At 39.5% G+C, this 27,568-nt stretch overlaps 1 long non-coding RNA gene across 15 annotated transcripts in view; it reads left to right on the plus strand.

The window, feature by feature from the left end:
• Positions 1-27,568, plus strand: part of LOC138147403 (uncharacterized) — a 185,472-nt gene that overhangs the window by 23,530 nt on the left and 134,374 nt on the right. The window lies entirely within an intron of this gene.

Raw genomic sequence — 27,568 nt, forward strand, 5'->3', positions numbered from 1 at the left:
GGAAGGAAGGAAGGAAGGAAGGAAGGAAGGAAGGAAGGAAGGAAGGAGAAAAGGAAAGAAGGGGGGAAAAGAAAAAAAATTTTTTTTTCTGAAGAACTTCTAACCATCCCTCCTCTATCTCATTCTTGTTAAGTTGATTTTAATTTTAACCTGGGTGTTTTCTGATGAACTGTCTAACCATTTTTCCTCTGTCTTATATTTGTGAAATTGATTTTAATTTTAACCCTGATGTAAGACTTTGCATTTATATTCCTAGTAAATTTCACCTGACTTGATTTTAGCCCAACATTCTACTCTGGCAAGATCTCTTTGGATTCTGATTCAGTCACCCAACACATCAGTACCATATCCGTATCTTTCATAGACTTATGTGATGTACACATTCAATAAACATATTTATCTATCCCTTTATGCAAGTTGTTGACCAAAAAAATGTTAAATAACACAGATCTCTGGGGCACTATACTATAGACCTCCTTTCCAAGCCAACACTGAATCACAAATAACTAGTCTTTGGTTCTAGCCATTCAGCCAGTTATACTTCCACCAGACTCTAGGCTACTAGCCTTCTACAAGAATAACATGAAAGACTATATCAAATGCTTTGCTAAAATCTATGTAAATTATTTTTATTGCATTCTCCAGACCTACCAGTCTAGTAATCCCATCAAAAAAGAAAATGAGATTAGTCTAGCATGACTGGTCCCTGAAGAAGCCACACTAGCCTGGCTTTTTGTGATCACCTATTCTTTTTCTAAATATCCACAAAATTTTCATTCTTTAACCTGGTCTAGAATTTTGCCAGGAATCAAAGTTAATGTAATTGACTTAGTTTTCAGACTTGGAAAATTAAGGCATCATTTTCCCTTCTATACCACACTGTTTCTTAATAGTAGTCTTTTTTTTTCTTGATTTGGAAGAGCATCTAAAATGACCTGGTGATTTTACTTATTTCCAAGTGGAAAAATATTGATCTCATCATGAGACCTGGATTTATGTTGGCACGGGGGCAGGTTAGGCAGAAGTGCCAAAAGGGAATGAGTTGCTGAGGCCAGTCATCTCTAAAACTATTCATGTGCCAGACCTGAGTCTTTGGAGTTTCAATAAGAAAAGTTTATGCCATAGCTAGCCCAGCTGTACCTTTCCAGTGAATAAATTGGATTTTGATTCCAGGATTTCCATCTAACACCTATCATCAGCTTTAAAATCACATCATATTTTAAAGAAAGAGGTTACTAAAAGACCAAATTGAGCAAAGCTTTTGTGAGAGAAGTCTGTGGGGATTTATGAACTTGAGGGAGAATCAAAGATTTAGGGCTGGAAAAGATGCTAGAGATCCTTTAGTTCAGGGTTTCTTAACCTTTGTTGTGTCATGGAGCCCTTGGGCAGATTGGTCAATCCCATGAATCCCTTTCTCAAAATAATGTGTTGTTGTTTTTAATTCATAGTTGAAAGAAATGCTGGATTTCAATTAGAGCTCAGTGAAAAAAAAGAAGTAATTTTTTTTTTCCAACCCAAGTTCATGGATCCCCTGAAATTTGTCCATGGACCTCTTGGGGTAGGATAGGGGGCAGTCTTTGAATACCAAGTTAAGAACCCCTGACACAGTTAAATTCTCTCATTTTATATATGTAAAGATTGAGGTAAAGAGAGGGCAAATGACCTGGTCAAGGTAATATAAGGAGCACATCTGGGATTCAAATCCTCATTCTCTCATGCCAAGTACTCTTTCCAAGGCATGCCAAAATATTCTTCTCCTCTTGATACTGGCTGTCATTCCAATAAGAGTGATTTGGGAAACATAATGACTCTTTCCTAAAGCAGATTTTACCTATGTCCTCAAATAAGTGATGTAAGAAGGCCAAAGATAAGTTTTAAAGAGACTTTGGAGGCTAGCATAGAGAAAAATGGTCTCCATCTACCTCCTATGCCCCAAAGTCTGATTGGTTAAATTAGTAAAACCAATTGGTTAAGGTTTTCAGTTCTACTTAACTTTTTCTCATTCATGGTAAGGGTAATCAATCAAGCAATATAAAATTTTTGTGAAATAATAGGAGAATTGTACTTTTAAAGAACTCTGAGATCTTGCCTCATACAAAGCAAGTTGGCAAAGATGATAAAAGATGAATAGTCAATGTAGGAAAGGCTGTGGAAAAACCAATATACTGTTGATGAAGATTGTTGATGGAGCAGTGAATTGATCCAAATGCTTTGGAAAACAATTAAAAGTCACGAAAGAACAATCACTAGAGTGTTCATACCCTTTAACACAGTGATCCTACTGCTGGGCATATACCTGCAAAAGTAAATAAATGTAGTACCCATTAATTGAGCAATTGCAAAACAAATAAGTGTATTAATTACTATATAACATTCCATCCTCTGTCTCCATGACTATGAACTGGCTGTCTCCATCCTAACCTCTTAGAATTCCTCGTTCCCTTCAGTACTATACTTAAACAGCACCACCTTTGGCAGATGGCCTTTCTTGGTCTTCAGGCTGCTACTGCTCTGCCCCCTTCCAATGACCTTAAGGTCACCTTGTAGTTGTTTTTTACATACCTAGATATGGGCACAGCATCCATGAGATTGTAAGCTCATTGAAAGCTGAGGCTATTTTGCTTTTGTTTTTGTATCTCCAACATCTAATAGGTGTTTAATAGATGCATGTTGAGTGATTATTTTTCTTCTTTTTAACTACCCTCACCTACTGGAAAGAAATAAGAAAAGGAAGGGGAGGGGAAGGAAGGGAGGGAAGAGGAGTGCAGGGGAGGGGAGGGTAGAGGAGGGGAGGGGGAGGAAGGAAGGAAGGAAGGAAGGAAGGAAGGAAGGAAGGAAGGAAGGAAGGAAGGAAGGAAGGAAGGAAGGAGCCCTGTATCATATAAGCACAGTCAGAAAAAAAATATATATATTCCCACATTGACCATGTCCAAAAATGCATTTCTAATTCTCTATACTTGCCCATCATCTCTCTGTCATGAGAATGGGTGATGTTCTTCATCAGTCTTTTAGAATTATGGTTAATAATTTAGCTGATCAAAGTTCTTCAGTGTAGACTGAGTGATAGAAATCTAATAGAATACTCTTGCACTGTATGAAATGACAGATATGAGGAACTGAGAGCATAGACTCCTGGACTGAGAGCTGGAAAGGCCCTTAGAGATCATCTAGTCCAACCTCCTCATTTTACAGCAGAGGAAACTGAGACCCAGGGAGGTGAAGTGACTAGCAAACAGTGACCTGGGAAATGGGTGGAAGAACAGGATTTGAACCAAGCTCTCTGACTGCTGAGCTAGGGTTTCCTCTGTTTTACCACATTGCCCCCTCCAACCTGGGTGCTCTGATTCCAGATCCAGAGAATCACATATGCACTCACATACAATGAAGTGAGCAGAAGCCAAAGAACATGATAAACAATGATTACAATAGTGAAAATAAAAGACACCAAAGGAAGATTAATTGTGATGACCAATCCTGGTACCAGAGGACAAATGATGAAATATACTGAACTCCTCTCGGTAGAGAGGTAGAGATGGGGAGGGGGAAGGAAAGAGCAGAAGGATGCTTATGCTGTCAGATGCAGCCATTTTTTCTTCAGTCTTGCCTATTTTTCTTTATTACAAAGGAGGGCCCAGTTGGAGAAAGATTGCAGGGTGGGGACAGGGGAGAATAAAGTATAATCTGGAAATGACTATAGCATAAAAACAGAAGATATCAAGAATCAAATTAAAATATCTTTCCTGAGAATTCAGCAAGTATACCACTGTGCTAGATGCTGCAGTAGATACAGAATATAAGTTACAGCTCCTGCCCTCAAAGAACTGAGAGAAATTATTATTAAATAATAGCAGTCAAGCAATATATAAGCAATTGGGAAGATCCAGGTTTTTCTCCCTTCCTAGATCCTCATTCTCTACTAGGCCAACCCAACATCTGAAGGACATTGTTGATGGATGAGATTGTCCAAATCCCTGGGGTATGCACCTTTCAGTCCTGAGTGGGAGTTGTTGCCTCACCCAGTTAGAGAAATTTACAAAGAATTTAATCTAAGGTGAATTTAGGCCCATTGTGTTCCCCTCAGCCAGATCTAAGCAGAGCAGACCGTTTTGTCTAGGTCAGGGATAGGGAACCTGTGGTCTCAAGGCCACCTTTAACCCTCTAGGTCCTCAAGTGAAACCCAAGAAATCAGTCAAAGGGCCACATTTGAGGACCTAGAGGGTCATATGTGGCCTTGAGGCTGTAGGTTCCCTACCCCTGGATAGTCTATTTGATCAAAACTGAATGATCAGAGTCAGGCCCCAACCCAGATCCTTATTAGAATAAGCCTCCTCTCATTATAATATTCATTCTTCTAATTAATTGCTAACCAATCAGAGTTGATTGCCACACTCAGGAACACCCCCTCTTCCAAGGGCATATAAGCATTGAGTGGATTCCATGAAGGGTCTTTTGGCATTCAAGAGTGCCACTGACCCCTTTTTCTTAATTATTGCTAGTGATTAATAAAATAATCAACCCAGAAACAGTGTCTCTCAAACTTTTTATACATCACAAAACTTAGAGTCTAGCTGGGGAAACATGACAAACAATTTAATGGGATCATACAATGTCATAAGATCATTTAGGAGAACAAGACAGTCACCAAATGAGTGGTAGAGATAACATTTCTGAGGAGGGTTGGAGTCCTGTGGGATGAAGTGGTTAGGAAAATTTTCACAAAGAGGGTAAGGCTTAAGGAGGACTTTAAATCTTGTGTAGGATTTGGGTAGGTGGTCATGTTTAGTTACCCCCCCCCTCCCCCCGCGTTGGAAGAGTATAGGCGAATTACCAAGGACAATCAATGACACATCTGGAAAAACTGCCCCTCTCTGCTAGATGAACATGTGCCCTTAGCTGTATATGCCTACCCTCAGCTTTGTGAGGTGTGCCAGCTGAGATCAGTGCTCAGAATCTTTGCTCCCACTGATTGAAGTATGGCCAGTTGTAAGCTGAGAACAAAGTATGATCATTGTCACTACCAGTCTATTGGGGAACTAAAAAGTCAAATGCCTAGTCATTTAACAAGCACTCTGCCAGGTATTGTGCTAAGCACTGGGAATAAAAATATAAGCAAAAAGAAAGACAGTCCTTGTTTTCAAGGAAAACATCATATAGAAGGAAGCTGAAAAAGGGAGTGTGGGGGTGAGAGAAGAAGGTACTGGGCATAGGACATGATAGAGAAGCTCAAGAGTCCAGCCTGGTGGGAAATTAAGAGACAGCTGGTCTGGGTCCTCTCTTTAAATAGGGGTTCTCTCCTTAAATTCATGCTCCAATTAGGGGGAGGACCCCAGGAGCATAGGGTGCTCTGAGGTGTGAGTTCCAGGGCTGAGATCATCTTAAAGGATAAAGAGATTTCTAGGGCATAATGGGATAAAAAAGTCAAGAGGAATACAGCCTGGTGGGAAATGAAGGGATGGCTTTTCCTAGATAGGAATAATGCCATTTTGTTATTTATATGCTGCCTATTCCAGGGGATTTCTTTTTGGCATAGAAACTCGGTTCAAGGGAGAGGCAGGTTTCCATGCACCACCAATAGACATAGGGGAATTACCATTGGGAATAAGACCACAACTTAATCAAACACCAGAGGTCTTCTCGTCTAGAGAGGACCAGTTATCCCTTGGTGGAGAGACTCCCCAGGGAAATGCCAGGAAGTAGATAATAGCTAGCACCCAGACTACAGCTTATTAAAATTCAAACCTGGGCTCTCATCCCACCACATGCCCACTCATGGACATGTACTCTAAGGGAACAACTGCCTTACCCACTTACACAGGATCAGCTTACCAGTGTATGCCCAGGAATGCCTTTACCTTGAAGGGAGAAGAAAGAAGTAGCTGGAAGTAACATGTCCCCAGCTACCTTCTCAAACTCCACTGGGACTTTTGACCCCTAAACTAACTGTTCCCAAACTCCAAAAGGAGTTCTTTTGTCTGCTTCACAAGATTTTGTTTCCCTTCTTGTCAGACTATCAGTGGTCATTTATTAGAATGGGAAAAGACTTTAAAAATCATTGCATCCAACTTCCCTCTCGCCATTTTAAACCTGAAGAAACTGAGGGCCAAAGAACATAACTGGTCACAACAGACATAAATAGCAGTCAGACTTCAACCCAAGTTTTCTGATGTCCTTCCCACTAACTACACCATGACTTACTGATATTGTGTCTGCCTGCTAAAAAGCATTTTCCCACTTCCATTTGACAGCTTCTAATGTGCTAAGAGCTTGGAAACTAAATATATAAATTTCATAAAACTGTAGACACCTATCTGGGTCCTTAGGGTCTCACATGAGTAAGTAATTGAGCTAAATTTAATTTGTGAAGTCTGTGGCATTTATTCTGGTCACTGAGTTGCCCTATTTACTTGCTTCTTTTTCAGCCATGTTTTAGATACCTGGTCTCCAAGTTTTTTTTAATCACGAATAGCTTTTAGTAATAAATCAGTAAAATTTGAGCATATACTTTCATAATGATGTCCATCATAAAACACAGAAAAATCAAAATGTTAAAGGATGAAAGATTAAATAATATTTAATCGTACTGTCCATTAGGGAACCCCTAGAGTTTATTAAGTAGAGGAATGAATTGGTTAGACCTATGCATTGAAAGAATTACTTCTGCAGTGGAGTGGTGGATGGATTAGAGAGGGGAGAGACCTGATGCAAGGAGACCAATTAGGAAGCTATTGTAATAGTCCATGTGAAGGAAGATGAGGACCTGAACTAGGGTGGTGGCTGTGTGATTGGAGAGAAAGGAAAAGGAAAAGGTATGAAAGTCCCTCTGGAGATAGAAATGACAAGAATTAGCAATGGATTGGATATGGAAAGTGAAGAGTCAAAGCTGGTATCTTTTTGATCCTGGATAATTAGAAAGATAGGAGTTCCCTTGTCAGTAGTAATAGGTAAATTTGGAAGAGGAGCAAGAACTAATGGGATTGGTGATGAAGATCACTACTAATCCATGCCTCCTTCATCCTATGCCACTCACTCTGATCCACCCAAAACAAAAATAGTGTGTGGTGGAGGAGGGAGAGGTCTTATTTACCAGTTATTGCTGAGTGGGAGAGAATTTCCCTAATGATACCTGCAAAGCTGCTGCTGTGGATGTCTGGGTAGAGAGAGGTTAAGATAGAATTTCCATGAAGAGCCACCCAGCTCAGAAGAGAAAGTAAAGGAAATGAGGTAGAACATGGGTATGGTTGTGTCAGAGTCAAGTCACTCTATGCTATGGCAGAAAGGGTTAGGATGAGACCCATGTTCCTACCCTATGATTCATTTATCCTACAAGACACAGCTTCTTTTGAGGTCTGAACATGCTCCTCCAGTTGCCCATACCTCCAACCTTGGAACCCCACTGTTCTAAATAAATAAGACTGTAAGAAATGACTTCTGGATAGTTAAAGTCATTCCTTTAATCATTTAATCCATCAATGAATATTTTTAATAAATAAACTAATAGGGTCACCATACCAGGAAATACATCAATATCAAAATGTTCGGCTATAATGCTCCATCTCCTTATGTCTGCTTCCTTGCTATTTCTTTACCTCCCCCACCCCCACATTCCTGTACACAGGACATCTATGTCAAAATGACTCTTTCTAGGCATCAATAAAAGCTGAGGAGTGTGATTACTAAAGAACTGGAAATTCTTCGGGAGCTACTAGTTTCTCTATATGTGCTACCTCCAGAGAATCCAGAAATGGAGAAAAAGAGAACACTTTGGTTGTAGTCAAAGAACTATTCCGAGGATGTACATGGTAGACCCAAGTGCCATTCTATTCCTTGAAAGGGAAGTTCCTTCAAGACATAGTAGTGAAAGAGCCCTGAGAGTCTTCTATGCAAACAGCAAGCCTGCTCCTTAGTCTGAATTGAAATGCAACCCTGGAACTCTGATATCTTTTCCAGCTCCATTTCACTCCCCTATTTTTCTTGGAAAGAAAGGTTTTGTGTCAGCAGCAGCCACAAGTCTTTCTGAGTTGAGTACTTATGCTAATCACTGATCTGGCATCAGTTTACCAATTCTTCAGTCTGATTATTTATTATTTATAGAGTGTGGTAAGTGCATATGGCATTTTGCAAAGCATGGAACTCTGAGAATGAAAACCCAGCCCCAAGGCGTTTACTGTCTGAGTTAGACATAAACAAAACAGTGAATAACAGTAAGACATTGAGTTGAGTTGATGTGGCTGGGGAGAAGGTCAATGCTGGGAAGCAAAGTGAAAGAAGTGAGTTTTATGGAGGGATTTGAAGGAGGAAAGGGAAGCACATGAAAAATGGGAGCTGTTCCAAGAGTCACACAAGAAAGGATCCAAATCCCAAGGGTTAAACAGAAAACAAAGAAGCATTGAGGAGAGAGTCCCAGGAGGGGTAAAGGAATCTAATGAGGAAATGAAAATAGATGCTTTCTAAGGCACTGACATACCTCCCCAGTAAAGAAGTGAAAGGCAGAGATGGATGGCAGACAGAAGACTTATAACTACCACCAAAAAAGGCACAAGGACATACGCTATTTTTTATTTCTAAAAAAGAACAAGAGAGAGGTGAAATTAAATAGCACAAGTCTTTAAAAGAGAGCAGAGGGTAAAAAGTGGATAGCATAGGTGCCTTAGTCATTGTAAGTCAATACAAGAGTTTTCAAGCTTTTTCAGGCTGGGCTCTACTAATAACTACTAATGTGTTGTTGGGCAAGTTCTTTCATGTTTCTAGAACCCAATTTCCTCATCTCAAAAATCAGGGTATTATCTTGACTTCAGAGGACTAAAATGACTAAGGACTACCTCCTTCCTCTTAGCGGAGAAGTCATAGGCTCACAGGATCCGAGGTCTGGAAGGGCCCTCCTCCAACCTCCTTTTACTGAGGAGGAAATTGAGGCCCAGATTGGTTAAATAACTTACACAAATCATATAAGCAATAAGAATTAGAGGAGGTTAATTGAACCTACGTTCTCTGATTCCAGAGTGTGCACTTTTCTACTTTTTACCTGCGGGTGTGAATAAGGCATCAGACTGTCAGACACATGTCAATTTCTTTTGCTTAACTGTACTTCTTTATGAAAAGATGAGATTTTAGTCTGTGTGTGTGTGTGTGTGTGTGTGTGTGTGAGAGAGAGAGAGAGAGAGAGAGAGAGAGAGAGAGAGAGAGAGAGAGGAGAGAAAGAAAAGAGAGAACAAAAGAGAGAGAAAGAGAAATAGAATTAATAAATAATAACCGTGTTTTCAAAAGCATCAATAAAACCTTTTTTTCCCCTAAAGAAAGAAAAAAAAATGAGACTTTTGAGCTAGATGATCTCTAAAGTCCTTTCCAGCTCCAAATCCTATGACTTCAAGTGTCTGTATTTTGGTGGGTGGGGTTAACCCACATCTAGGGTCTGATCCTTAAGTTTGTAAATTCAGAATCTCATTTTTACTAGTTCACTCAAGAGTGGTCAGGTTCTAGAGAGTCATTAACACTAATCACACACCAGAGTCTGACTTTAAATTCAAATGTCAATTAGTTTAGAGTAGGTGATATGTTTGGCCTGAGAACTTTGCACAGGGCATCCCCACCTAGTGGGCAGGTCTGCCCATGAGACAAAATTTCAGTTCAGAAGGTTCCTTGGTGAGAATAGAATTAGAGTAAAAGAAGTTACATGTTCTCATGGGATATTTCTGTCAAGCAACAGCAATTTGGTGAGTTTCCTTTCTCTGTTCTGGGGACCTTTATATTGAAAGAACTGTTACCTAGGCATATGTACTAAGGATGTTAAAAAGGGAAAGAAAAGTCTTATAGACACTATAATATTAATAGCAGCAGCAGTGTGTGTATGTGTATATGTATGTGCACATGCATGCATGTGTGTTAACAAAGAACTGGAAACAAAATAAATGCCCCATCACTTGGGGAATGGATGAACAATTTGTGGTACATGTGATTACAATGATGACAAAGAAACCTGGACCTGAAAAAGGATCAAGAAAAGGAACCTTTCTCCATTCTTTGTTGTATGGAATATTGTACATAACATTGGGCTTTTTTGACATGTCTTTCTAAAAATTCTTTATTGCAAAGGATGGCTCATGGGGAAGGGAAGGGAAAAGCACATCTTCAAAAATGAAGGAAATGTAAAAACAAAATATATTTTTTAAAAAGAAAGAATTTTCACCAATTGTCTGAAATCAAGACACCCTGTCCCCTTGGTAATACAAAATTGCCAAGAAGCACCAAATGGTTATTTAATATTCATCTTTATTTTTCTCTCAAAACTCCTAATCAGGCATCCAAAACTTCTACTGCCACAACCGAAATATAGATGGATCAGTTTGATTGATTCAAGTTGCCAGGTCAATTTGATAATATGATGTGGAATGGACTTTAGTTTAGAGGCAAGTAGAGGGTACCTTCCCATGGAATGTGAACCTAGCTACTGTTGCCATATTGATTATTTTCAGAAACTAGAGCAGTCTACTAGTGATCCACTGAATAAGGATTAACTCACTCCATGGTCTCCATGGTCTATAAAAGCTACCTGATTGTTTTTTTTTTTTAAGCAACTGGGGTTAAGTAACTTGCTCAAGGTTACAAGGCCAGTTTTGCGTGTGGATGTGTGGGTGTGGGTGTGAAGTATCTGAGGCTGGAACTGATCCCAGGTCTCCTGACTCTGGGGCCAGCGCTCTTACTCACTGCACCACCTGGCCGCTCTTTTCTCTTCCTTACCACCTTCAGAATGCAAATGGGGGACCATAATAGCACGGACCTGCATTCAGATGGGAACCTGTACCCATGTGCTTCCACCCCAAATTGCCAGTAATTATCTGGAGAGAGGAAAGTGCACAAATCAGAGGTTCTGAAGTTCAAGGCTTCCAAAGTTTGAGAGTTCAGGGACAGGGACCAGACCTTCTACAGAGGGAAGGGGCTTTCCTGATGCTCCCTGGATAAAAAGGAAGGAAACAATATTTACTAAGCACCCAAGTGCCAGACACTTGTGCTAAATACTTCACAAATATCTCATTTCAATCCTCACAACAGCCATGAGTGATTGATGTTATTATAATATTTTGAAGTCACAGGGACTGAGAGAGACAGAAGTCAGGTGACAGGGCTGTTCCCTCAAACTCAGGTCTCATGTGCCTTTCACAAGGTAATTTTACTATGCTGAATGAAAGTCTAGAATCTCTTCATTATAGCCACAGATGGACTATGAATAGAATGAATTCTGCTTAAACTTGTAGAGTTAATTAGAGAAGCACCTTTAGTTAGCCTATCCAGATTCTTCACCAAATGGAAACCCCCAGTGGTGCTCCCTATGACTTCCTTATGTCCTGTCCTAGGGCAGCTGGGTGGTTCAGTGGATAGAGCATGAGACTTGGAGCCAGGAAGACTCATCTTCCTGAGTTCAAATCTGGCCTCAGACACTTACCAGCTGTATGACCCTGGCCAAGTTGCTTAACCTTGCTTGCCTCAGTTTCCTCATCTGAAAAATGAGTTGAAGAAGGAAATGGCAAACCACTCCAGTATGTTTGCCAAGAAAATCCCAAATGGGGTCACAAAGAGTGAGACATGACTAAAACAACTGAACCACAAGCAATAATGTCCTCTCTTGCCTCATGGTGAAACAGGAAGAATCAACAGTTTGTGTACTGGGGCAATGCCCTGTAACATAGTGATTCTCAAACTTTTGGGGTCTCAGGACTCCTTCATAATATTGCTGACCCCCTGAAAGAGCTTTTGTTTATGTAGGTTATATCTATAGGTATTTACTGTGTTAGAGATTAAAACATAAAACATCCATATTTTTATGAAAATGTTTTTACCTTGTAGACTCCAGAAAAGGTTTTGGGGAGGACTAGGGATCCTCAGAACACATTTTGAAAACTGCTGCTTTAACATAATCATACTTCTGAAGAAGTGTAAAGCCTTTATAAGTATTTTTTCATGTCATCAGTTTCCTTACCAGATTAGTCTACCTGTCTTTTTTTCTTCTACATGAGTAAAAGTCCTGTGACACCCTATCCCTTGATAAATAATTTAGTTGGGAGTGAGGGGAGGGATGAAAATAAAATTTATATTTGTTTCTATAGTAATCATCTCAGAATCATTTACCCTCTGGTGTAGAGTACCATCTTTTCAAGACACCCTAACCTCTTTCAGCTACAACTGTTTAATGCAGGAGTTCTTAACTTTCTTTTATATAATGGACCCCTTTGGCAGAGTGTGCCACAGTCTCTATTGAGGCAGCTGGTGGTACAGTGGGTGGAGTGCTGGGTCTGGAATCAGGATGACCTGAGTTCAAATTCAGTCTTAGATACTTACTAGTTGTGTGCCTCTGGAAAGTCTTCTAATTCTGTTTGCCTCAGTTTCCTCAGCTACAAAATGGCGATAATAGCACCTACCTCCCAGGGTTGTTGTGAGGATCAAGTGAGATAATAATTAGAAAGTAGGGCTGCTAGGTGGAGCAGTGAGTAAAGTGCCAGCCCAGAGTCAGGAGGACCTGAGTTCGGTTCTGGGCTCAGACAACACCCACACACATAAAAAAAAAAACTAGCCATGTAACCTTGGGCAAGTTACTTAACCCCAATTGCCTTACAAAAAGGCCAAAATAATAATAATAATAATCATAATAATGATTAGAAAGTACTTAGCAACATCTGGCACATAGTAGGTACTAAACAAACACTTATTCCCTTCTCAGAATAATATTTGAAAACATCATAATAAAAAGAAATACTAAATTTCAGTTAAAGGTTCTTTTTCTATTGGATTCAGGGATGGAGAACCTGCTGCGGGTTCCCCACCCCTGGAGAAGCTTTACTATCCAAGTTCTCAGAGCCCCTGAAATCTATACCATGAGATTACTTGGGGGTCTATGGATCCTAGTTGAAGAACCTTTGATTTAAAGATAATGAACTGCAATTTATGGGTAATTTAAGGGAGTTTCCAGGGTAATTTTGAGTATTCTGGCTTTTTTTTTACTTTGACACTGACTTTAGAAGCTAAATCCCACAGAAGATGTGACTTCATTGTACAGTAATCCCTTCCACATCACTACTTTCCCCATTGCAATTTTGATATATTGGGAGTTGGCTTAAGAAATTACCACCAGAGAAATGAGAATGATGCAAGAAAATCACGAAAAGCAAGTCAACATCCTGCTAAAGGAGACCCCAAAAATACTGAAGAAAATAACACCTTAAAAAATAGACTAACTCAAATGGCAAAAGAGACCCAAAAAGCTAGTGAGGAGAAGAATGCCTTAAAAAGCTGAATTTGCCAGATGGAAAAGGATTTTCAAAAACTCACTGAAGAGAATAATTCCTTCAAAATTAGACTGGAACAAACGGAAGCTAATGACTTTATGAGAAATCAAGTTACTCTAAAACAGATCCAAACAAATGAAAAAATAGAAGGCAATATGAAATATTTCATTGGAAAAACCAGAAATTACCACCAGCCTGTGGAGGACTACACTTCCATCAATCCTGCCTCTTATCACTAGGTGTACAGTTCTGTACATTCACCTCTTCCAGATTGCTTTTAATTTTCATATTTCTTTCATATTTTTTATTTCCTTTTCATACAACATTTTTACTTAACACTGACCTACATATAGCCTATGACTAAATACTTAACCTAAATTTTACAGTAAGGTACTGTAAACACCCTATAAAAGAAAAAAAATTCAGACTTCTCTGATAGGAAGGGAGGGCCAACAAACTTTACGGTATTTTCCAGTTTACAGGGGCACTGCACCCCCAACCCCTGTGATGTGCACTGAAATTATTGTTTTATGCTTGACTGATTTCAGTGAAAGGTTTTTATTGAGCCCAAAGTGTTTGATGCTTATTACAACCTCTCTCTACCTTCTCATCCTGAGCATTCTTGTCTGTATTTTTTTGTTTATGTTTTTGTTTTTCCCCTATAATTTCTCCAAAGAAGATATGGCATTTCTAGTATTTTGGGTGGCACCAATGCACCATTTGGGCTAGCTATCTTATTTTTATTTTTTTGCTTTTTTTTTTTTTGTTTTGGAGGGGGAGGGGAGGGCAATTGGGGTTAACTGACTTGCTCAAGGTCACACAGATAGTTTTTGTGTGTGTGTGTCTAGTGTCTGAGGCCAGATCCAAACCCAGGTCCTCCTGACTTCAGGACCGGTGCTCTACTCACTGCGCCACCTAGCTGCCCCAGGGCTAGTTATCTTTAGTCTCAAATTCTTGCCTCACGACTTGTTTGCCTTCTTTTCTATTATATTAGAATGTAAGGGTCTTGACACATGAATTGTTCCATTCTTTGTACTTGTATCCTCCGAACCTAGCACAGTCTACCTAGTACATGTGGTAGAGAGGGAGGGAATTAGCATTAATTGTCTTCCACATGCCAGGTGCTGTGCTAAGCCTTTAAAAATATCATCTCATTTGTTCCATCCATAGGAGTAATAAATGTTTGTGGGTTGACATATGATTCATATGGTCCCGCATGGTATCATGTACATCACTTTTCAAGTGTAACTTGTTGGTAGTCACTGCAACCTACTTAACACTACCATGCTTCTTTCTGTTGACCTCTGGGTTATTTGTCATTTTATTTCTTGTAAAGTCAAGTGTTCTATAACTCGGAGCCACACACTAGATGTAAAGAGATGGGCATTTTTCAACAGTGGGTGATGTGGTACCAGTGAAAGGGATAAGGACAGGGATCAAATCTGTGATCTCCTTGATAACAGGAACTTTTAATAAGAGGAATTCCCTCTACCAACACAGGTTAATATCTTCTCTGAAACTTACAGTGTTAGAGAGAGGAGAGGTTAAGTCATTTGTCCAGGGTCACACAGCCAGTAAGTATCAAAGGAGGGACTTGAACCCAGGTCTCCCTGACTCTGAAGCCAGCTCTCTCATCCTGCCCATACTTCTCCTTCTGTTCAGTTCCAAGTCCCACTCATTGCTGATTTGTCACACTGATCCAGGATACCCAAATTAATTAATTCATCTGATGGGTTGCCCAGAACAACTTCAAGGGGACACAAAGGGCCAAGAAAAGAAAGACCAAAAGAATGATGTATTAAGGAAGAAAAATGTCAAGAAAGTATCAAGTACTGAAATAACAATAATAATATAAAATAACAATAGTTACATAGGATTCTAAGGTTTGCAAACTGCTTTACAAATATTACCTTGTTTTATCCTCATAACAACCCTGGGAGGTGCTATTATAATCCCCATTTTACAGTTGAGGAAACTAAGGCAAGAAGCAGTTAAGTGACATGCCCTTTTAGCTATCAAGTGTTCTGGAAGCCTGAAAAGGGAGGCTGAAAATTCTGGAGAGCAGTGTTGTGAGAAGACTTTTTTTTCTTAATAGAAAGAATGAAGATTAAAGAAGAGGAAAAAATCTGGAATGAGAAAAATGGATCAAACCCATGACAAAATAGAGAGGCTAAGAAGACAGTAGAAAATATCAGGGAGAAATGCCTTGAAAGGCAAAAAGAAAATTGGTTTGCTGGTTTTAAATTGCCATTGTCAAAAGAAAGTCCTTGTCAGATTATTATTTTTTTTTAGAGAACAAGATCTGCACTCATTGGCTAGCAAATTACTAAACTCACCCAAAGGCTGGTCCTTCCTTTAGTTGAGAAATGTTGTCCATATGTTCCAAAGAAAATGTGACTATATGTTTCTGAGTGGATCTGTGCTTGGTGATGTCTTCTAAGAATTCAGAATGGAAAGCAATTCAATCTGTAATTAGGGATGTATTTAACATAAACTTAGCATAGGGGAGGTATTGTAAAGAAAAAAATTTTGAACACCTACTACGTGTTAGGCAATATGATATAAATATGAATAGTAAACCTCTCAGGGACTTATAATTTAGTTGAGCTGGAATAAGAGGGGGGTTATTTCATTCTTTGAACTTGTATCCACGGCACCTAGCAGAGCACTTGGCATCAAGTGAGAACTTCATAAATATGAGTTGATTGATTAGGTGGGTGGGGACAAGGAATGAATTTTTTAAAAAAGAAACAGCAATAACAGGAAGCTTGTGCTAAGAATCAAATGAGTGGCAATAAACATTTCAAGAGTTCAGAAGAGAGAAAGAAATACTTCACTGAGGGCTGGCACAGTAACAGGAGGCTTCAGATAAAAGGGGGGGAGACATTGAATAAACTTCTTTACCTTGAATAAGGAGGAGGAGATGGCAGAAGGAGGGAATTCCAGACCAGGGAAATGATGCAAGAATGGTGTGGAAATGCTCATTTTCATTCTGGGAGAAAAGCTCAGGGAAAGCAGGGCATTTTTGTTAGGAGAACAGTGGGAGACTAAGTGGAAGAAATAGGTGTGGGTCCGTTTGTAGAGGTCCTGAGGAGTTTGGACTTATTCTTGTGGGCAATGGCAAGAAGGTTTTCGAACAGAGGGCTGACAAAGTAGTGGGATGTACATTGTTGTTTGCTTGCTGTTGTTTGTACTTCATTCTCAAAGAGGACCACCCTGGTGATTATGTGTGACCCTGAGACAACTTAGTAGAGGCTGGTGAAAAGTCCTTGGTAACGTATGTCCGTTGAGGTGCCATTTTCATTAAAATAGTTCAGAGGAGTCAAACACACAAGAGCAGCCTGAACCAGATTTTAAAATGTAATTGGGGGGCAGAGCCAAGATGACAGAGTAAAAACAGGGACTTGCTTGAGCTCTCCCTCAATTCCCTCCAAATTTCTGTAAAAATGAGTCTAAACAAATTCTAGAGTTACAGAACCCACAAAATGACAGAGTGAAACCCATCTCCAGCCCAAGAAAGCCCAGAAGGTCAACAGGAAGGGTTTATTGTGCCAGACTGGAAGTGGAACACAGACCAGGCCAGAGTAGGCTTTAGGGGACTGAATCACTGGCAGCTGTGGCAGTTTAACATCAAAGACAAAGTAGAAAGTCAGTGGGGAAAATCTATTGGACCTGGGTGAGAGAAGGGCATGGTCCAGTCCTAGCCCCGGAACAGAGGAGGTGGCAGACATGGAAGCAGTGGTGGCAGCAGCTGCTTCCAGAGCTCCAGGCCCACAGATGGTGGGGGGACCAAATGGCTGATAAGAGAGCAATTGCAGGGATCTCTTTGCTGGCTCTGAGGCAGGATTCTCTTGCTTTGCCCTGCTTGGATGTGGGTCACAGTCTTGGTTGGCGGTCCTGGGGTGAGGAGGAGTGCTGGCGTGGCAGAGCTTGTGGTGACTGTGGAGAGGGAGTTCTCACAGTTCCAAGGCAGAAAAGTGTGCTTGTGGTCACTCACACACCAGATCACAGGCCAGGAGAGGAGTAAACACCTCTCCTTTGATCATACCGCCTTAGAAGAGCTGAAAATGTACAGGTGTCTAGAAGTAGCTCTGACAACAGCTGTTCAAAACCCCTGAAAATTGGGATAGAGCACTCTCCATTCTGGAATCAAGGTTCTACTTTGACAAAGAGCTCTAAAGTCAAGTAATTGGCTGAGAATATGAGCAAACAGTGTAGAAAAAAATCAGACTACAGAATCTTACTTTTGTGACAAAGAAAATCAAAACATACAACCAGAAGAAGACAACAAAGTCAAAGCTCCTACATCCAAAGCCTCCAAGAAAAATATGAATTGGTCGCAGGTCATGGAGGAGCTCCAAAAGAATTTTGAAAATCAAGTAGTAGAAGAAGAGGAAAAATTGGGAAGAGAAATGAGAGTGATGCAAGAAAATCATGAAAAATAAGTCAGCAACTTACTAAAGGAAACCCCCCAAAATACTGAAGAAAATAACACCTTAAAAAATAGACTAACCCAAATGACAAAAGAGGTCCAAAAAGTCAGTGAGGAGAAGAATGTCTTAAAAAGCAGAATTGGTCAAATGGCAAAGGAGGTCCAAAAGTTCACTGAAGAAAATAACTCCTTAAAAATTAGAATGGAAGGACGGCTAGGTGGCACAGTGAATAGAGCACAGGCCCTGGAGTCAGGAAGACCTGGGTTCAAATTCAGCCTCAGACACTTAACACTTACTAGCCATGAGACCTTGGGCAAGTTGTTTAACCCCAATTGCCCCCAAAAAAGAAAAAAAAGAAACTATCGAGGAAAACTACCTTGATATTCTAGAACCAGAGGGGAAAATAGAAATTGAAAGAATCAACCAATTGCCTCTTGAAAAAGATCTCAGGGGGCATCCAGGTGGCACAGTGAGTGAACACCGGCCCCAGAGTCAGGAGACCTGTGATCAAATCTGGTCTCAGATACTTATTACCACACTCAGAAATAACTGGCTGTGTAACCTTGAGCAAGTTACTTAACCCCAATTGCTTTAAAAAAAAAAAAAAAGGAGAAAGATCTCAGAAAGAAAACTCCTAGTTATATTATAGCCAAATTCTAGAGTTCCCAGGTCAAGGAGAAAATATTGCAAGCAGCTAGAAAGAAACAATTCAAAAATTGTGAAAAACAATCAGGATAACACAAGATCTAGCAGCTTCTACATGAAGTGATCGAAAGGTTTGGAATGTCATACTCTGGAGGTCAAAGGAGCTAGGATTAAAACCAAGAATCACCTACCCACGTAAAACTGAGTATATTACTTCAGGGGGGGGAAATGGATATTGAATGAAATAGAGGACTTTCAAGAATTTTGATAAAAAGACTATAGAACTGAACAGAAACTTTGACTTTCAAATGTAAGAATCAAAAGAAGCATGAAAAGGTATACAGGAAATAGAAATCATAATGGACTTATTAAAATTAAAATTGAACAGTTTACATTCCTACATGGAAAGATGATATTTGTAACTCATGAGACTTTTCTCAGTATTAGGGTAGTTGAAGGGAATATATATGTATATATAGACAGAGGGCATGGGGTTAGTAGAATATGAAGGGATGATATCTGAAAAATAAAATTTAAGGGTGAGAGAAGAATATATTGGGAGAAGGAGAAAGTGTGATAGTAATGGAATATAAAGATCCCCCTGTATTGGCTTGGTTTTCAAATTGATTGTGTTAAAACCCAGAGCTTGTTAACACCACCTGTGGGATGGACTTGTTGATATGAAAAGAGAGTCCTGAACTGGGAGGAGCTGGTGACATAGATTTGGAGAGACAAGAGAGAGGCAGAAGAACTTTTTGGAAGCAGCACCCTTGTGGAGGCAGAGAGAGACTGAGAGGATTGCTGAGGGCCACTTTGAATCGCCCTGGACTTTTGAGACCTGCCCCCAGAGCTGCCAAGGACTGAGGAGACATGGCTGTTTTGCTGGTACTTTGTCTGTCTGTTTTGATGTTGTTTTGCCAGATTTGTCCATTGGTGAAAGACAGTCCTGTTGAAGAAGTCCTGGAACCTGGCTGTTGGCTAAGAGCTCCTGAGACTGTCCTGCAGACTGAGAGTGAATACTGTCCACTGGTGAAGGACAGTGCTGTTGTTGCAGGGGTCTGGGAACCTTTCTGTTGGTTCAGAGCTCCTGAGACTGTCCTGCAGACAGAGAGTGAATACTGTCCACTAGTGAAGGGCAGTGCTGTTGTTGCAGAAGTCTTGGAACCTTTCTGTTGGTTCAAAAGCCCTGAAGAAGGATTTTCTTGTTGTATGTTTACAGAAATCCTGGGAGAGGGTTTTGCTAATGTTTTCAGGGGTTCTAGGATTGTTCTGCAGACAGAGGATGAATGAAGAGACTGGCAATGTATCTTGTGGCCTTGCTAAGCCTTGTCTCCCCAGGAACTAAGATTGCTGAGAACTTGCCTCCTGTCAAGATGAAGAAAAGACCTCCATTTGGGTATTAAGTGCTGTGCCTAAACTTGATGTAACTCTGTGGTAGATTCAATTGTGATCCAGGGGTGGGGAACTTTTGACCTTTTTGTGTTCCATGGTTGAACAAATGAATGTATTTTACTTAGATTGGAAACTAATCTCCATTTGAGAAGAGGGGTTTTGTGATGGACTAAATGAAGGTACAGCCTAGGGGTGGAGTAGTATTTAGAACAGGGACTTTGTAATTGATTGAATGAATGGAAAGTCCTGGGGTGGGGTAGTACTTGGAGATTATTTAATCACACTTAGTAAATGCTGTATTTTGAATGATTTCATGTTTTGACCTTCTCTGTTCTTAATTTGTCACTGAATAAAATGGAGAGCACCTATGCTAGTATTCTGAACCTTGGGAAGTTGCCTTTCCTTGGCATTACATTACATTACGTTACGTTACATTACATTACGTTACATTACATTACGGCAGGTCTCAAAAGTCCAGGGCGATTCAAAGTGGCCCCCAGCAATCCTCTCAGTCTCTCTCTGCCTCCACAAGGGTGCTGCTTCCAAAAAGTTCTTCTGCCTCTCTTGTCTCTCCAAAATCTACGTCACCAGCTCCTCCCAGTTCAGGACTCTCTTTTCACATCAACAAGTCCATCCCACAGGTGGGATTAACAAGCTCTGGGTTTTAACACAATCAATTTGAAAACCAAGCCAATACAGGGGGATCTTTATATTCCATTACTATCACAGAAAGGGAGAGATAGAACAAGATAAATTATCTCACATAAAAGAGGCAAGAAAAAACAGTGGAGGGGAAGAGGGGAGTGGTGAAAGGGAATGAGTCAACCTTACTCTCATTGGATTTGGCTTCAGGAGGAAATAATATATACACTCAATTGGGTATCTTACCCACAGGAAAGTATGGGGGAAGGGGCTAAGAGTGGGGGATGATATCAGGGAGGATAGTGGGGGTGGGGGTAGTCAGAAGCAAACACTTTTGAAAAGGAACAGGGTCAAAGGAGAAAATAGAATAAGTGAGGGGTGGGATAGGATGGAGGGAAATATCATTAACCTTTCACAATATGACTATTATGGAAATGTTTTACATAACTACACATGTATAACCTATATTGAATTGCTTGTCTTTTCAGTGGGAGTGGGTGGAGAAGGATGAAGGGAAAGAATATGAAACTCAATGTTTTCAAAAACAAATGTCAAAAAAAAATTGTTTTTACATGCAAGTGGGTAATAAGATATATAGGCAATGGGGTATAGAAATCTATCTTGCCCTACAAGAAAGTAATGGGGAAAGGGATAAGAGAGAGGTAGGTGATAGAAGGGAGGGCAGACTGGGGGAAGGGGTAATCAGAATGCATGTCATCTTGGGGTGGGGAGTAGGGGAGAGATGGGGAGAAATTTTGGAACTTAAAATCTTGTGGAAATAAATGTTGAAAACTAAAAATAAATAAATTCTGAAAAGGAAAAAAAAACATGATTGGGAACTATTTAACAAAATAAGTAAAAAAACAATAAAACACAAACCAAAAATGGAGATGAGAAATAGGACAGTTTTGCATAGTATTAGAGAGTAAAATTAAAGTATAATTTTGTTAAAAGGAAAGAAAAAATGGCAACATCTCCACTATCCACAAAAATAAGCCATTTCACTGATAAAGGTGATTCTTTGGACCATTTGATTTATCCAATTTATAGTACAATCCAGAGGCAAGATGGCAAAGTGAGAAGAGTATTGAGTTTGGAATTGGAGATGACAGTGGGGAGAGGGACTCCATTTTGAATTCTGTTTCTAGTGTTAACTGGCTTTGAGACCATGGAAAGCATAATGACAAGGAAGAAATGTAACTTCATTGAGCATGTCCTAAAACTGGATGAAAAGTGGTGAAAGTGTACAGTGCCCAAAGGGTAGATGCAATGAATGAGGAATCACAGGACTGAAAAAGATACTGAGATTATGTAGCCCAACTTTTATTTGAAGATGAAGAAGCCCAGAGAGGTAAAGGGACATGCTCTAGGTCACATGGCTAGTAAGTTAGAAGAGCTGGAATTTGAACCTAGGTCCTTGAATTCTGAGTACAATTCTCTTTCCATTACACCATGTTGTCTTTTAAGGAGATGAAGAGATTGAGCTGGGACTTTTTTCAATATATCAAATTCTATCTAATAGTTTTCAGTTCTTATGTATAGAGAGAATTTTGAAGAACTGAAGAATTTCTGAATTGATTGTGAAACATGGGAGACACTGGCACAGGACCACCCAGCATGGCATGTCTGCAACAAAGAAGGTGTTGTGTTTTATAAGCAAAGCAGAATTACAGTAGCTCAAAAGAAATGGGAGATGCACAAATTTAGAGACAACTCCTCTCCAAGTGTTCATCTGGACTATTCGTGCCTGACCTGTGGTAGAGCCTTCTGAACTTGCATTGATCTGATCGACCACAGTCAGACACACGGTCTCTTGATCCCAACATAATGATGTCATGTTGGTCCACTTCAAGCATGAAGGATGACACCAACCAACCAACAAATCTAAGTATCACTCTGTCCCTCCCCTCCCACACTTTTTTGGTCTAGAACAATGATTTCAGTTATGTGAGGACCTACAGGTGTGGAAACTCCCTTCAACTACCTAGATCAGCAACTTGTTTATAATTCTTTAAAGAGTTGCCTAAAGAAGTGAGACATCAAATGACTCACCCATGGTCACAAAGCTGGTATATTTCAGAGGCAGGATTTGGACTATGTCTTCCTGAATCTAAGACCAGAACTGTGCCCTTAATGCCAGGCTGCCTCTCAAATCTGGACTTTTATCCTTGTTTAAAAACTATAATTCTCAGCACAAAAGCAATGACTAAACAGTGGAACAAGGGAAAACTGAGGCACGAGAAAAATAAGGAAAGGATTATGAAATTTAATTAGATTCCATGGATAATTAGATTATATAAGTGGAATTTAATTAAATTTCACAGCAAGTAATTTGCTGGAAAAAATAAACAAAAAATGAAAAACCACTGATTTTGCAGAAAGATCATTATATTAAAGATTAAGGCAAGGTGGAGCCAAAATGACAGAGTAGCAAGAAGCAGAGAAGCCCGGTTTGCCCTAAAACATATGATCCAAATAGATCCAGAAAATGCACCAGACCAAATCTTGAGGGAGAAATTAAAGAAAAAGTCACAGAGTCATCAGCATTAGGAAACTTACAAAGAAGTCTATGAACAATGGGGAAGAAATTAGGTCAGGAGCATGCCACCACAGGGAGGCTCAGCACCCAGGGAAAGATTGTGACCTGGGCAAGAAGATACCCCGTACCACGGGTCTGAAGTTAGACAGTAGTCTGAAAGAATGAGCAAAAAACAAAAACAAAAAAATCATCCCACCCCACCAAGAAAGTATTAAGGTGACAGAGATACTCAAAATACAAACCAAGAAGATAATGACTCCAAAACATCTATAAGCATAGCCTCAAAGCAAAAACAGCTTGGGCACAAATTCAACTAGAATCCTTAGGAAAGATGAAGCAAGAGTTCCAAAGAGTTAAAAATTGTTGTTACCAATGAAATTAAAATGCTGGAGGGAAAAACTGGAAAAGAAAAGAAAGCTATGGAAAAAAGAATTAGAAAGAGAATTAACAGCTTGACTCAAGATATATAAAACTTTGCCCAAGCAACAAACTGACTAGGAATTAGAGTGGACTGAATAGAAACCAATTACTCCATGAGACAAGAAAAAATATTAAAATAAAATCAAAAGATTAAAAAAAATCTGAGTTACCTCATAGCAAATGTCACCTGTCTTTGAAAACATATTGAGGGGAAAAAATGTAGAATCATTGGCCTACCTAAGTGCTATAACTAAAAAAAAAGGATCTGGACTTTATATTTCAAGAAATCTTAAAAACAAGCAAACAAACAAAAAACTTTCCCTTATCTCTTAGAACCAGAGAGCAAAGTGGAAATAGAAAGAACCTAGCAGTCATCTCCTAAATGAAACCCCAAATGAAAATTGTTAGGAACATGACAACCAAAATTCAGAGCTTTTAAATCAAAGAAAAAAATATTGCAAGCAACCAGAAAGAAAGAATTCAAATACCTAGGAGCCACAGTCAGGATTGCACATGACTTAGCAGTCACCACTATAAAGGAGCAGAGGGTTTGGAATACAATATTCCAGAAGGCAAAGGATATAAGCTTAAAGCCAGGAATAACTTACCCAGCAAAACTGAGTATAATTCTACAGGAAAATTAATGAAATAGAGAATTTCCAAGCATTCCTGATGTAAAGATCAGAGTTGTATAAAAACTATAAAGTTCAAATATAGGAGTTGAGAGATGAATAAAAAGGTAAACACAAATGAACAATCATAAGGGACTAAATAATTATTCTAAGATGCTTACATTCAAATATGGGGAGATGATACATGTGGCCCCTCTGAAGACTATCATCATCAGGGGTCACAGAGTGAATCTAATTAGGCAAGGTCTAGGAGTGATTCTGTCATGAATTTATGAGAAGAATGGAAAGAGAGGAGAAGAGGAATATACTGAGAGGCAGGGGAGTGAAAGGAAAGTTAGGAAAATTTTTCTCTCATAATCAGGGTGCACAAGTACTTTATGTAAACAAGGAGGAAGGGGTTGGGAGATAAAGCTGACACTTGATCTCACTTGCATTTGAACTGTTAAAAAAAAAAAAAAGGAAGACTTTCCATACAAAGTTGAGTTGTTGTTCAGTCTTTTCAGTCATGTACAACTCTTCATGACCCCTTTTGGGGTTCTCTTGGCAAATATACTGGTGTGGTTTGTCATTTCCTTCTCCAGCTCATTTTATAGATGAGGAAACTGAGGCAAACAGGGTTAAATGACCTGCCCAGGGTCATACAGTTAGTAAGTCTGAGGCTGGATTTGAACTCAGGAAGACTCACCTTCCTGACTCCAGGCCTGGCACTATATCTCCTTATCCACCTAGCTATCCCACACAGTTGAGTACAGAAATATATTTCACTAAACAGGAAAATAGTAGGGAGAGGGAAAGAAGGGAGAAGGGGGAATTAGAGGGACGGAAGATTAAGGAAAAAAATATTTCTAAGCAAAACAAACTCTAAGTATGTACAAAAATATATATGACCCTTTTTTGAGGTGACAAACACTGAGGATCTGAGGGGTTTCCATAAATTGATATATAAATGTGACGGAATACTATTAAACCATAAGGAAATATGAAGGGAGTGATTTCAGAGAGACCTGGGAAGATTTATATGAACTGATGGAGAATGGAGTGAACCGAACCAGGAGAACAAGTTATACAATGACAACATGGTCAAGACAAACAACTTTGAAAGAATTAAGATATCTAATCAACATAATGACTAAACACAATTTCAGAGGACTAATGATGGAACATGCTACCCACCTCCAGATAGAGTTGTGAAGGACTCAGTGTGCAAACTGTTTTTGGATACAGACAATGCAGAAATTTGTTTTGCTTGACCATACATGTTTTTAACAGTGGGTATTATTTTTCTTTTGTTCTCAAGGAGTGCGAAAGGGGAGGGGAAAAAGGTGAATTTTCATTGACTAAACTATAAAGAAAGCTAGATAAATACATTAATTTAAAAAGAACAAGGCACTGAATAAGGTAGTATCTGCTATTGAAGAAACTGAGTGCTAAATCCCTTCAATTTGGGAGTTCTGAGCTGCCACAGGGATAAAGTCTATAAATGTTCACACTATGATAGAGGGAGAGCTGCCTAAAGAGAAGCAAACAAGCCCAGATCAAAAATGGTGTAGCTCAAAGCACCCTTGCCAGTCTGTAGTGGCATTGGCTGGCTAGGAGACAACTACACTTCCAGTCTGGGCTAGAGACCCAGTCTCAAAAAACCCCAAAACAAAACAAAAGGCAACTTGAATTTTAGTTTCGATTCCACCACCAAGTTGCTGAATGACTTTGGACAGATATTTAACCTCTCTATACCTCTTTCCTCATCTGTAAAATGGGAATAATAATACTTGCCACCTACCTACCTCCCACAGATATTGTGGGGCTTAATTAATGTTTGTGAAATGCTCTGAGCAACTTGGAAAGAAGGGGTTTTTGAAAATGCAAGGTATTATTTAGACAAAAGGAAGAACATGATCAGAGAAGCCTCTCAGAGAGTTATTTTGAGTAGCCTTTTAATGAGATTTTTTTTCCCATTGCTTTTTGTCTTACAAGGGAAGAAAAATTCATTAAAAAGGCGAAATGTCCTGCAGGCTAATTGCCTTAATGAAGAAAACTTACCCTTCATTTCATTTTATCTAGACACACTTTCTGCCCCTATAGGAACATTTTGGAATCTTGCCTTTCTCTAGAATACATCTCTCCTTTGCAAGACCTCAAAGTCCCATAGCATTGTAAATGAACTCTGTGAGAAATAGCATAATAAAAATTGAGAGCTGTGGTTTAGGGAGTTTACTTTAGGCTTGGCAGCCAGAAGTTCCTGGTTCCTGATCCCATTGTTTTATCCTGGATCCAATGCAGATCAATTTACTTTTTTTTTAAATCTTTTTCCCCTCATCTGTAAAATGAAGATAATAATGATCTCTGAGAAGTCAAACGGAAATTATCTGTATTTACTTTACTTAAACAAAACATCCATTTGTCTTTCATCAATCTCTGCATTCAAAGACATAACAGAATCTCAGAGTTAGACTGCATCTTAGAGGTCATATAATGCAACTTCTTCCTGTACAGAAAACTCTTTTAAGACATTCCTAAAAAGTGGTTCCCTAGCTGCTGCTTGAAGGCACCCAGTGAAGGGGAGACCACCACCTCCTGGTGCTCATTCTATTAACAGATGATGCTTAGGGTTAGGACATTTTTCCTTTCACCAACTGCCCTATAATTCTGTTCTAAGAGCCAAGCAAAATAAATCTAATCCCTCTTCCCTATGATAACCCTCCAAATACTTGAAGACAGCAATGATACTTCCCCTACCCCACCCATCACCACTAGTCTTCTCTTCTCCAAGCTAAATAACCCTATTTCCTCAGATCTATCCTCACATGACATGGTAACCAGCCTTTCATCATCCTGGTTGCCCCATGCAGAATACACATTCAAGCTTTTCAGTGTTCTTCTTACCATGGGGCATTAGAAATGACAGTTGTCAAAAATTTCATTATTTTAAAACTAAACACTGGGGCAGCCAGGTAGCACAGCGAGTAAGAGCACCAGCTCCAGTGTTGGAATGACCTGGAGATCGAATCCTGGGCTCAGACACTTAGCACCCACCCAGAAACACCTGGCCATGTAACCTTGAGCAAGTTACTTAACCCCAATTGCTTAGGGGCGGCCAGGTGGCTCAGCAAGTAAGAGCACCAGCTCCAGTGTTAGGATGACCTGGATCAAATATGGGCTCAGATACTCAGCACTACACCCAGAAATAACTGGCCATGTAACCTTGAGCAAGTTACTTAATCCCGATTGCTTTAAAACAAAAAACTAAACACCATAATTCTTTACGCAAAAGTATAAAAACATTTGAAAAATTATGAAAACACTAAAAGACTTAGGCTGAGAATGGCTGCTTTTCCTAAGTGTTGTTATCTGAAAAAATAAATAAATAAGATTTTACCAAATCTACGAATAACATTCAATTATGAAATATTGTGAACAAGCCAAGGAACTTCCTTCTTTTCTTTCTTTCATTTCTCCCCTTTCCTTCCTTCTTTTTCTCTCTTCCTTTTCCTTCCTTCCTTCCTTCCACTTCACCTAAACGAGTAAAGCAAATGCTTTTGCCAATCTTATACAATCTTAGTGATATTATAATAATCCCAGGTCATAGAATAT

The sequence above is a fragment of the Petaurus breviceps genome, unplaced genomic scaffold (assembly GCF_028583685.1).
Source record: "Petaurus breviceps papuanus isolate PSGF00001 unplaced genomic scaffold, PetGlider_PUasm1.0 90792, whole genome shotgun sequence".
Lineage (NCBI taxonomy): Eukaryota > Metazoa > Chordata > Mammalia > Diprotodontia > Petauridae > Petaurus > Petaurus breviceps.